This window comes from Anomaloglossus baeobatrachus, chromosome 12 (genome assembly GCF_048569485.1).
Source record: "Anomaloglossus baeobatrachus isolate aAnoBae1 chromosome 12, aAnoBae1.hap1, whole genome shotgun sequence".
Classification (NCBI taxonomy): Eukaryota; Metazoa; Chordata; class Amphibia; order Anura; family Aromobatidae; genus Anomaloglossus; species Anomaloglossus baeobatrachus.
Window position 1 is genome coordinate 143,133,215 of NC_134364.1, and position 11,769 is coordinate 143,144,983.

Here is an 11,769-nt window from a genome sequence, read left to right on the forward strand (position 1 = left end):
GATGGGTGCGGTAGTGCCGGGGTGTGGGCGGTGATGATGGGGGCTGTAGTGCCGGGGTGTGTGCCGTGATGAGGGCGGCGGTAGTGCCGGGGTGTGTGCGGTGATGAGGGGGGCGGTAGTGCCGGTGTGTGTCGTAATGAGGGGAGCGGTACTGCCGGTGTGTGTGCAGTGATAATGGGTGCGGTAGTGCCGGTGTGTGTGCAGTGTTGATGGGTGCGGTAGTGCCGGTGTGTGTGCGGTGATGATGGGTGCGGTAGTGCCGGGGTGTGGGCGGTGATGATGGGGGCTGTAGTGCCGGGGTGTGTGCCGTGATGAGGGCGGCGGTAGTGCCGGGGTGTGTGCGGTGATGAGGGGGGCGGTAGTGCCGGTGTGTGTCGTAATGAGGGGAGCGGTACTGCCGGTGTGTGTGCAGTTATAATGGGTGCGGTAGTGCCGGTGTGTGTGCAGTGATGATGGGTGCGGTAGTGCCGGTGTGTGTGCGGTGATGATGGGTGCGGTAGTGCCGGGGTGTGGGCGGTGATGATGGGGGCTGTAGTGCCGGGGTGTGTGCCGTGATGAGGGCGGCGGTAGTGCCGGGGTGTGTGCGGTGATGAGGGGGGGCGGTAGTGCCGGTGTGTGTCGTAATGAGGGGAGCGGTACTGCCGGTGTGTGTGCAGTGATAATGGGTGCGGTAGTGCCGGTGTGTGTGCAGTGTTGATGGGTGCGGTAGTGCCGGGGTGTGTGAGGTGATGTTGGGTGCTGTAGTGCAGGGGTGTGTGCGGTGATGATCGGTGCGGTAGTGCCGGGGTGTGTGAGGTGATGTTGGGTGCTGTAGTGCAGGGGTGTGTGCGGTAGTACCGGGGGGTGTGCGGTGATGATGGGGGCGGTAGTGCCGGGGTGTGTGCGGTAGTGCCGGGGGGTGTGCGGTGATGATGGGGGCGGTAGTGCCGGGGTGTGTGCAGTGATGATGAGTGCGGTAGTGCCGGGGGGTGTGCGGTGATGATGAGTGCGGTAGTGCCGGGAGGTGTGCGGTGATGATGGGGGCGGTAGTGCCGGGGTGTGTGCGGTAGTGCCGGGGGGTGTGCGGTGATGATGGGGGCGGTAGTGCCGGGGTGTATGCGGTGATGATGAGTGCGGTAGTGCCGGGAGGTGTGCGGTGATGATAGGCTCTCTCTCTCGGCTAAAGTAAACTAACACAAACGTTATTTCACAGAAATCCGTTGCCTTTATATCACACTATTGACAACGCATCCATCACATGCGTCACACAACGCACTGTGACGGATGCCAAACGACGCAAGTGTGAAAGTAGCCAAAGGAGGGGGCAAATGTGACGCCCCTGGACTATGAGGTCGTCACAGGGTACTGCACGCTCTTTCTCCTTCAGTGCAGTATTCAAATCCCTCATGGTTCTTGGTCCCCATCTTGCAGTGCTGCCTCCAACAGCAAATCAAATCCTAGATACACCCTGCACTACACCCACCAGACACACCAGTGGGCGGCTTGAGCGGAATAGGGTCGCCCACCTAGGGGTCAGGAAGGGGAGGTGAGGAGTGTCAGAGTAGAGTAGAGAGAGTAGTGTGCTGGAGTAGAAAAGTGGAGGAAGCAGGGAGCGGTGGCTCCCAAGAGTAGCTGTCTAGGTTGCAGACGGTGGTCTGGACCTAGAGGAGTCGGACCCCTGGTCTCAGGGGATTGAGGCAAGGTGCCTGGACCTGTTAAAGAGAACATTCAGCAGCCTGGTCCTATCACCGGTCCGGGACCGAAGGCTCGGCGGGGTACACGGAGCCTAGGTCGGGGAGAAGCTTCAGGCAACCCGGCAATTAACCTGCGGAGAACGGAGCCTTCATGGACTGTTCCTACTAGCTCCAGAATCGGGGCACTAGGGCAACGAGAGGGATAGGGCCTTCCATATAAGCAGCCCACTAAAATCCCAAGCGTGATAGAGTGTGGCCCCTAAGGCCTCAGGTCCGGAGACCCTCGAACCACGAACTGACACCATCTCGGATCCGAGCGGTTCGATCCGCTGCTGGGGCGGCACACAGACGCTGACTAGTCAAGCAGCAGAGGCGGGGGCAGACGCGACAAGGGCAGAGGCAGATGCTGAGGACTCATGTGGCAGGTGTGGGGGCAGATGAGCACTCATGTGGCAGGTGTGGGGGCAGATGATGAGCACTCATGTGGCGGAGGGAGACGCGCCAGGGGCAGAGGCAGAAGTGGCAAGGGTGGAGGCAGATGCTGAGTACTCATGTGGCAGGGGCTGGGGCAGACGATAAGCAAACATGGGGCAGGGGTTAAGGCAGACGCTGAAGGGGCAAGGTAGAGGCAGGCACGGCAGGGGTGGAGGAAGACCCTGAGAACTCATGCGGCAGAGGTGGAGACAGAAGTGGCAGGGGTAGAGCCAGAAGTGGCAGGGGTGGAGGCGGAAGTGGCAGGGGTGGAGACGGAAGTGGCAGGGGTGGAGACGGAAGTGGCAGGGGTGGAGGCGGAAGTGGCAGGGGCGGAGGCAGAAGTGGCAGGGGCGGAGGCAGAAGTGGCAGGGGCGGAGGCAGAACTGGCAGGGGCGGAGGCAGAACTGGCAGGGGCGGAGGCAGAAGGGGCAGGGGCGGAGGCAGAAGTGGCAGGGGCGGAGGCAGAAGTGGCAGGGGTGGGGACAGAAGTGGCAGGAGCGGAGGCAGAAGCAGAGCACTTATGCGGCTGGGGCGGAGGCAGGCGCTGAGCACTGATGTGACAAGGGTGGAGACAAAAGGGGCGGAGACGGAAAGGGCAGGGGCGGAGACAGAAGCAGAGCACTCATGCAGCTGGGGCGGAGGCAGAAGCAGAGCACTTATGCAGCTGGGGCGGAGGCAGAAGCAGAGCACTTATGCGGCTGGGGCGGAGTCAGAAGCAGAGCACTTATGCGGCTAGGGCGGAGGCAGACGCGGAGCACTCATGCGGCAGGGGCGGAGTAGGAAGTGGCAGGGGCGGAGGCAGAAGCAGAGCACTTATGCGGCTGGGGCGGAGGCAGAAGCAGAGCACTTATGCGGCTGGGGCGGGGGCAGAAGCAGAGCACTTATGCGGCTGGGGCAGAAGCAGAGCACTTATGCGGCTGGGGCAGAAGCAGAGCACTTATGCGGCTGGGGCGGGGGCAGAAGCAGAGCACTTATGCGGCGGGGGCAGAAGCAGAGCACTTATGCGGCTGGGGCGGGGGCAGAAGCAGAACACTTATGCGGCTGGGGCGGGGGCAGAAGCAGAGCACTTATGCGGCTGGGGCGGGGGCAGAAGCAGAGCACTTATGCGGCTGGGGCAGGGGCAGAGCACTTATGCGGCTGGGGCAGGGGCAGAGCACTTATGCGGCTGGGGCAGGGGCAGAGCACTTATGCGGCTGGGGCAGGGGCAGAGCACTTATGCAGCTGGGGCAGGGGCAGAGCACTTATGCGGCTGGGGCAGGGGCAGAGCACTTATGCGGCTGGGGGAGGGGCAGAGCACTTATGCGGCTGGGGCAGGGGCAGAGCACTTATGCGGCTGGGGGTGAGGCAGAGCACTTATGCGGCAGGGGCAGAGCACTTATGCGGCTGGGGGAGGGGCAGAGCACTTATGCGGCTGGGGGAGGGGCAGAGCACTTATGCGGCTGGGGGAGGGGCAGAGCACTTATGCGGCTGGGGGAGGGGCAGAGCACTTATGCGGCTGGGGGAGGGGCAGAGCACTTATGCGGCTGGGGGAGGGGCAGAGCACTTATGCGGCTGGGGGAGGGGCAGAGCACTTATGCGGCTGGGGGAGGGGCAGAGCACTTATGCGGCTGGGGCAGGGGCAGAGCACTTATGCGGCTGGGGCAGGGGCAGAGCACTTATGCGGCTGGGGCAGAGCACTTATGCGGCTGGGGCTGGGGCAGGGGCAGAGCACTTATGCGGCTGGGGCAGGGGCAGAGCACTTATGCGGCTGGGGCAGGGGCAGAGCACTTATGCGGCTGGGGGAGGGGCAGAGCACTTATGCGGCTGGGGGAGGGGCAGAGCACTTATGCGGCTGGGGCAGGGGCAGAGCACTTATGCGGCTGGGGGAGGGGCAGAGCACTTATGCGGCTGGGGGAGGGGCAGAGCACTTATGCGGCTGGGGGAGGGGCAGAGCACTTATGCGGCTGGGGGAGGGGCAGAGCACTTATGCGGCTGGGGCAGGGGCAGAGCACTTATGCGGCTGGGGCAGGGGCAGAGCACTTATGCGGCTGGGGCAGGGGCAGAGCACTTATGCGGCTGGGGCAGGGGCAGAGCACTTATGCGGCTGGGGCAGGGGCAGAGCACTTATGCGGCTGGGGCAGGGGCAGAGCACTTATGCGGCTGGGGGAGGGGCAGAGCACTTATGCGGCTGGGGCAGGGGCAGAGCACTTATGCGGCTGGGGCAGGGGCAGAGCACTTATGCGGCTGGGGCAGGGGCAGAGCACTTATGCGGCTGGGGCAGGGGCAGAGCACTTATGCGGCTGGGGGAGGGGCAGAGCACTTATGCGGCTGGGGCAGGGGCAGAGCACTTATGCGGCAGGGGGAGGGGCAGAGCACTTATGCGGCTGGGGCAGGGGCAGAGCACTTATGCGGCTGGGGCAGGGGCAGAGCACTTATGCGGCTGGGGGAGGGGCAGAGCACTTATGCGGCTGGGGCAGGGGCAGAGCACTTATGCGGCTGGGGCAGGGGCAGAGCACTTATGCGGCTGGGGCAGGGGCAGAGCACTTATGCGGCTGGGGCAGGGGCAGAGCACTTATGCGGCTGGGGCAGGGGCAGAGCACTTATGCGGCTGGGGCAGGGGCAGAGCACTTATGCGGCTGGGGCAGGGGCAGAGCACTTATGCGGCTGGGGCAGGGGCAGAGCACTTATGCGGCTGGGGCAGGGGCAGAGCACTTATGCGGCTGGGGCAGGGGCAGAGCACTTATGCGGCTGGGGCAGGGGCAGAGCACTTATGCGGCTGGGGGAGGGGCAGAGCACTTATGCGGCTGGGGGAGGGGCAGAGCACTTATGCGGCTGGGGCAGGGGCAGAGCACTTATGCGGCTGGGGGAGGGGCAGAGCACTTATGCGGCTGGGGCAGGGGCAGAGCACTTATGCGGCTGGGGCAGGGGCAGAGCACTTATGCGGCTGGGGCAGGGGCAGAGCACTTATGCGGCTGGGGGAGGGGCAGAGCACTTATGCGGCAGGGGCAGGGGCAGAGCACTTATGCGGCTGGGGGAGGGGCAGAGCACTTATGCGGCTGGGGAGGGGCAGAGCACTTATGCGGCTGGGGGAGGGGCAGAGCACTTATGCGGCTGGGGCAGGGGCAGAGCACTTATGCGGCTGGGGCAGGGGCAGAGCACTTATGCGGCTGGGGAGGGGCAGAGCACTTATGCGGCTGGGGCAGGGGCAGAGCACTTATGCGGCTGGGGCGGGGGCAGAGCACTTATGCGGCTGGGGCAGGGGCAGAGCACTTATGCGGCTGGGGCAGGGGCAGAGCACTTATGCGGCTGGGGCAGGGGCAGAGCACTTATGCGGCTGGGGCAGGGGCAGAGCACTTATGCGGCTGGGGGAGGGGCAGAGCACTTATGCGGCTGGGGGAGGGGCAGAGCACTTATGCGGCTGGGGCAGGGGCAGAGCACTTATGCGGCTGGGGGAGGGGCAGAGCACTTATGCGGCTGGGGCAGGGGCAGAGCACTTATGCGGCTGGGGCAGGGGCAGAGCACTTATGCGGCTGGGGCAGGGGCAGAGCACTTATGCGGCTGGGGGAGGGGCAGAGCACTTATGCGGCTGGGGCAGGGGCAGAGCACTTATGCGGCTGGGGGAGGGGCAGAGCACTTATGCGGCTGGGGAGGGGCAGAGCACTTATGCGGCTGGGGGAGGGGCAGAGCACTTATGCGGCTGGGGCAGGGGCAGAGCACTTATGCGGCTGGGGCAGGGGCAGAGCACTTATGCGGCTGGGGAGGGGCAGAGCACTTATGCGGCTGGGGCAGGGGCAGAGCACTTATGCGGCTGGGGCGGGGGCAGAGCACTTATGCGGCAGGGGGAGGGGCAGAGCACTTATGCGGCTGGGGCAGGGGCAGAGCACTTATGCGGCTGGGGCAGGGGCAGAGCACTTATGCGGCTGGGGCAGGGGCAGAGCACTTATGCGGCTGGGGCAGGGGCAGAGCACTTATGCGGCTGGGGCAGGGGCAGAGCACTTATGCGGCTGGGGCAGGGGCAGAGCACTTATGCGGCTGGGGCAGGGGCAGAGCACTTATGCGGCTGGGGGAGGGGCAGAGCACTTATGCGGCTGGGGGAGGGGCAGAGCACTTATGCGGCTGGGGCAGGGGCAGAGCACTTATGCGGCTGGGGGAGGGGCAGAGCACTTATGCGGCTGGGGCAGGGGCAGAGCACTTATGCGGCTGGGGCAGGGGCAGAGCACTTATGCGGCTGGGGCAGGGGCAGAGCACTTATGCGGCTGGGGGAGGGGCAGAGCACTTATGCGGCAGGGGCAGGGGCAGAGCACTTATGCGGCTGGGGGAGGGGCAGAGCACTTATGCGGCTGGGGAGGGGCAGAGCACTTATGCGGCTGGGGGAGGGGCAGAGCACTTATGCGGCTGGGGCAGGGGCAGAGCACTTATGCGGCTGGGGCAGGGGCAGAGCACTTATGCGGCAGGGGCAGGGGCAGAGCACTTATGCGGCTGGGGGAGGGGCAGAGCACTTATGCGGCTGGGGAGGGGCAGAGCACTTATGCGGCTGGGGCAGGGGCAGAGCACTTATGCGGCTGGGGCAGGGGCAGAGCACTTATGCGGCTGGGGCAGGGGCAGGGCACTTATGCGGCAGGGGCAGGGCACTTATGCGGCTGGGGCAGGGGCAGAGCACTTATGCGGCTGGGGCAGGGGCAGAGCACTTATGCGGCTGGGGCAGGGGCAGAGCACTTATGCGGCAGGGGCAGGGGCAGAGCACTTATGCGGCTGGGGAGGGGCAGAGCACTTATGCGGCTGGGGCAGGGGCAGAGCACTTATGCGGCAGGGGCAGGGGCAGAGCACTTATGCGGCTGGGCAGGGGCAGAGCACTTATGCGGCTGGGGCAGAGCACTTATGCGGCAGGGGCAGGGGCAGAGCACTTATGCGGCTGGGGCAGGGGCAGAGCACTTATGCGGCTGGGGCGGGGGCAGAGCACTTATGCGGCAGGGGGAGGGGCAGAGCACTTATGCGGCAGGGGCAGGGGCAGGGGCAGGGGCACCCGCAGTGGCCGTGGAGTGATCCAGAATTGGGATCTGGTAAGAGGCGCAGAGGGTAGGCCGCCGGCCAGAAGCGGGGGCTTACCGCTGATTGGCTGAAACTCCGCCCGTCCTCCTATCTCACTGTCCGTGTCTGGCAGAGGCGCCTACGTTCATACGCACATGCGCAGTAGAACTCAGGGAGGAGATTATGTTCTCAGAAGCCAATCGCCGCACTAGATGTAGCAAATCTCCGACCAGCAGTGTCTCATAGCGTAACGTGTGATACAACGCTAAGGTGACGTCACCAGTCATATATACATATTTATATGTACACAGTGAGGTGACGTACGTGTGATGTCAGGTGACGTATGATGTGATGTATGTGTGATGTGATGTATGTGATGTGACGTATGTGAGGTATGTGTGATGTGAGGTATGTGTGATGTGATGTATGTGTGATGTGACGTATGTGAGGTATGTGTGATGTGAGGTATGTGTGATGTGAGGTATGTGTGATGTGAGGTACGTGTGATGTGAGGTATGTGTGATGTGATGTGAGGTATGTGTGATGTGATGTGAGGTATGTGTGATGTGAGGTATGTGTGATGTGAGGTACGTGTGATGTGAGGTACGTGTGATGTGAGGTATGTGTGATGTGAGGTATGTGTGATGTGAGGTATGTGTGATGTGAGGTATGTGTGATGTGGGTGATGTACATGTGATGTGAGGTATGTGTAATGTGAGGTATGTGTGATGTGAGGTATGGGTGATGTATATGTGGTGTGAGGTGTGTGATGTATGTGTGATGTGAGGTATGGGTGATGTATATGTGGTGTGAGGTGTGTGATGTATGTGTGATGTGAGGTGAGGTATGTGTGATGTGAGGTATTTGTGATGTGAGGTATGTGTGATGTGAGGTGATGTATGTGTGATGTGAGGTGATGTACGTGTGAGGTATGTGTGATGTGAGGTATGTGTGATGTATGTGTGATGTGAGGTATGTGTGGTGTGAGGTATGTGTGATTTCAGGTATGTGTGATGTATGTGTTATGTCAGGTGATGTACGTGTGATGTGAGGTATGTGTGATGTGAGGTGATGTATATGTGATGTGAGGTATGTGTGATGTGATGTATGTGTGATGTATGTGTGATGTTAGGTATGTGATGTGAGGTGATGTATGTGTGATGTGAGGTATGTGTGATGTGAGGTATGTGTGATGTGATGTGAGGTATGTGATGTGAGGTATATGTGATGTGAGGTATGTGTGATGTGAGGTATGTGTGATGTGAGGTATGTGTGATGTGAGGTGATGTATGTGTGATGTGAGGTATGTGTGATGTGAGGTGAGGTATGTGTGATGTGAGGTATGTGTGATGTGAGGTATGTGTGATGTGAGGTATGTGTGATGTGAGGTATGTGTGATGTGAGGTACGTGTGATGTGAGGTACGTGTGATGTGAGGTACGTGTGATGTGAGGTATGTGTGATGTGAGGTATGTGTGATGTGAGGTATGTGTGATGTGGGTGATGTACATGTGATGTGAGGTATGTGTAATGTGAGGTATGTGTGATGTGAGGTATGGGTGATGTATATGTGGTGTGAGGTGTGTGATGTATGTGTGATGTGAGGTATGGGTGATGTATATGTGGTGTGAGGTGTGTGATGTATGTGTGATGTGAGGTGAGGTATTTGTGATGTGAGGTATGTGTGATGTGAGGTGATGTATGTGTGATGTGAGGTGATGTACGTGTGAGGTATGTGTGATGTGAGGTATGTGTGATGTATGTGTGATGTGAGGTATGTGTGGTGTGAGGTATGTGTGATTTCAGGTATGTGTGATGTATGTGTTATGTCAGGTGATGTACGTGTGATGTGAGGTATGTGTGATGTGAGGTGATGTATATGTGATGTGAGGTATGTGTGATGTGATGTATGTGTGATGTATGTGTGATGTTAGGTATGTGAGGTGATGTATGTGTGATGTGAGGTATGTGTGATGTGAGGTATGTGTGATGTGAGGTATGTGATGTGAGGTATATGTGATGTGAGGTACGTGTGATGTGAGGTATGTGTGATGTGATGTGAGGTATGTGTGATGTGATGTGAGGTATGTGTGATGTGAGGTATGTGTGATGTGAGGTACGTGTGATGTGAGGTACGTGTGATGTGAGGTATGTGTGATGTGAGGTATGTGTGATGTGAGGTATGTGTGATGTGAGGTATGTGTGATGTGGGTGATGTACATGTGATGTGAGGTATGTGTAATGTGAGGTATGTGTGATGTGAGGTATGGGTGATGTATATGTGGTGTGAGGTGTGTGATGTATGTGTGATGTGAGGTATGGGTGATGTATATGTGGTGTGAGGTGTGTGATGTATGTGTGATGTGAGGTGAGGTATGTGTGATGTGAGGTATTTGTGATGTGAGGTATGTGTGATGTGAGGTGATGTATGTGTGATGTGAGGTGATGTACGTGTGAGGTATGTGTGATGTGAGGTATGTGTGATGTATGTGTGATGTGAGGTATGTGTGGTGTGAGGTATGTGTGATTTCAGGTATGTGTGATGTATGTGTTATGTCAGGTGATGTACGTGTGATGTGAGGTATGTGTGATGTGAGGTGATGTATATGTGATGTGAGGTATGTGTGATGTGATGTATGTGTGATGTATGTGTGATGTTAGGTATGTGATGTGAGGTGATGTATGTGTGATGTGAGGTATGTGTGATGTGAGGTATGTGTGATGTGATGTGAGGTATGTGATGTGAGGTATATGTGATGTGAGGTATGTGTGATGTGAGGTATGTGTGATGTGAGGTATGTGTGATGTGAGGTGATGTATGTGTGATGTGAGGTATGTGTGATGTGAGGTGAGGTATGTGTGATGTGAGGTATGTGTGATGTGAGGTATGTGTGATGTGAGGTATGTGTGATGTGAGGTATGTGTGATGTGAGGTACGTGTGATGTGAGGTACGTGTGATGTGAGGTACGTGTGATGTGAGGTATGTGTGATGTGAGGTATGTGTGATGTGAGGTATGTGTGATGTGGGTGATGTACATGTGATGTGAGGTATGTGTAATGTGAGGTATGTGTGATGTGAGGTATGGGTGATGTATATGTGGTGTGAGGTGTGTGATGTATGTGTGATGTGAGGTATGGGTGATGTATATGTGGTGTGAGGTGTGTGATGTATGTGTGATGTGAGGTGAGGTATGTGTGATGTGAGGTATTTGTGATGTGAGGTATGTGTGATGTGAGGTGATGTATGTGTGATGTGAGGTGATGTACGTGTGAGGTATGTGTGATGTGAGGTATGTGTGATGTATGTGTGATGTGAGGTATGTGTGGTGTGAGGTATGTGTGATTTCAGGTATGTGTGATGTATGTGTTATGTCAGGTGATGTACGTGTGATGTGAGGTATGTGTGATGTGAGGTGATGTATATGTGATGTGAGGTATGTGTGATGTGATGTATGTGTGATGTATGTGTGATGTTAGGTATGTGAGGTGATGTATGTGTGATGTGAGGTATGTGTGATGTGAGGTATGTGTGATGTGAGGTATGTGATGTGAGGTATATGTGATGTGAGGTATGTGTGATGTGAGGTATGTGTGATGTGAGGTATGTGTGATGTGAGGTGATGTATGTGTGATGTGAGGTATGTGTGATGTGAGGTGAGGTATGTGTGATGTGAGGTATGTGTGATGTGAGGTATGTGTGATGTGATGTGAGGTATGTGTGATGTGACGTATGTGTGATGTGAGGTGAGGTATGTGTGGTGTGAGGTATCTGTGATGTATGTGTGATGTGAGGTATGTGTGATGTATGTGTGATGTGAGGTATGTGTGATGTATGTGTGGTATGAGGTATGTGTGATGTGAGGTATGTGTGATGTATGTGTGGTGTGAGGTATGTGTGAGGTATGTGTGATGTGAGGTGAGGTATGTGTGATGTGAGGTATGTGTGATATGAGTTAGAATACTCCAAAGAGCACAAGGTATTGTATGTGGGATAATATAAGAAGCCTCCCCACAATTGGCACAAACTCAAAAGCATAATAGATAAGCAAGAGAACCAAGAGTTTTTTCAGTGCAAGAAATAGACAAATTCCATTGGATACAGCAGGTGACAAATCGTTAAAATCACTTAAGGCTATGTGCGCACTAGGCGTTTTTTTCACGCTGCGTTTTTATGTGCGTTTTTGTCTAAAAAACGCACCCGCGGCTAAAAAACCACGGCAAAAACGCATGCGTTTTTGCCGCGATTTGGTGCGTTTTTTGCTGCGTTTTTACTCACTGCGTTTTTAATCAGTGCACAATGCCATTAAAGATTGTTGATGAAAAAAAAAAAAAAAGGTCTGATGTCATTTCCTTCTTCAAAATGTTCATTGTATGCAGGAGAGCAGACAGCTGCAGAACTAGTGTATGCAGGAGAGCAGACAGCAGCTGCAGAACTACAAGTCTCAGCATCCTCCATTCACTAGTGTATGGAGGAGAGCAGACAGCAGCTGCAGAACTACAAGTCTCAGCATCCTCCATTCACTAGTGTATGCAGGAGAGCAGACAGCAGCTGCAGAACTACAAGTCTCAGCATCCTCCATTCACTAGTGTATGCAGGAGAGCAGACAGCAGCTGC

General features: G+C 57.0%; 1 protein-coding gene across 1 annotated transcript in view; it reads right to left on the bottom strand.

Annotated features, from left to right (window-relative positions):
* The window catches only part of LOC142258096 (farnesyl pyrophosphate synthase-like), a 41,367-nt gene extending 34,050 nt beyond the window's left edge, over positions 1–7,317 (bottom strand). Inside the window, exon 1 of the mRNA XM_075330556.1 lies at positions 7,233–7,317. The gene's annotated coding sequence lies outside the window, so the exon portion shown is untranslated. The remainder of the gene's footprint in view (positions 1–7,232) is intronic.
* Between the last annotated feature and the right edge of the window lie 4,452 nt (positions 7,318–11,769).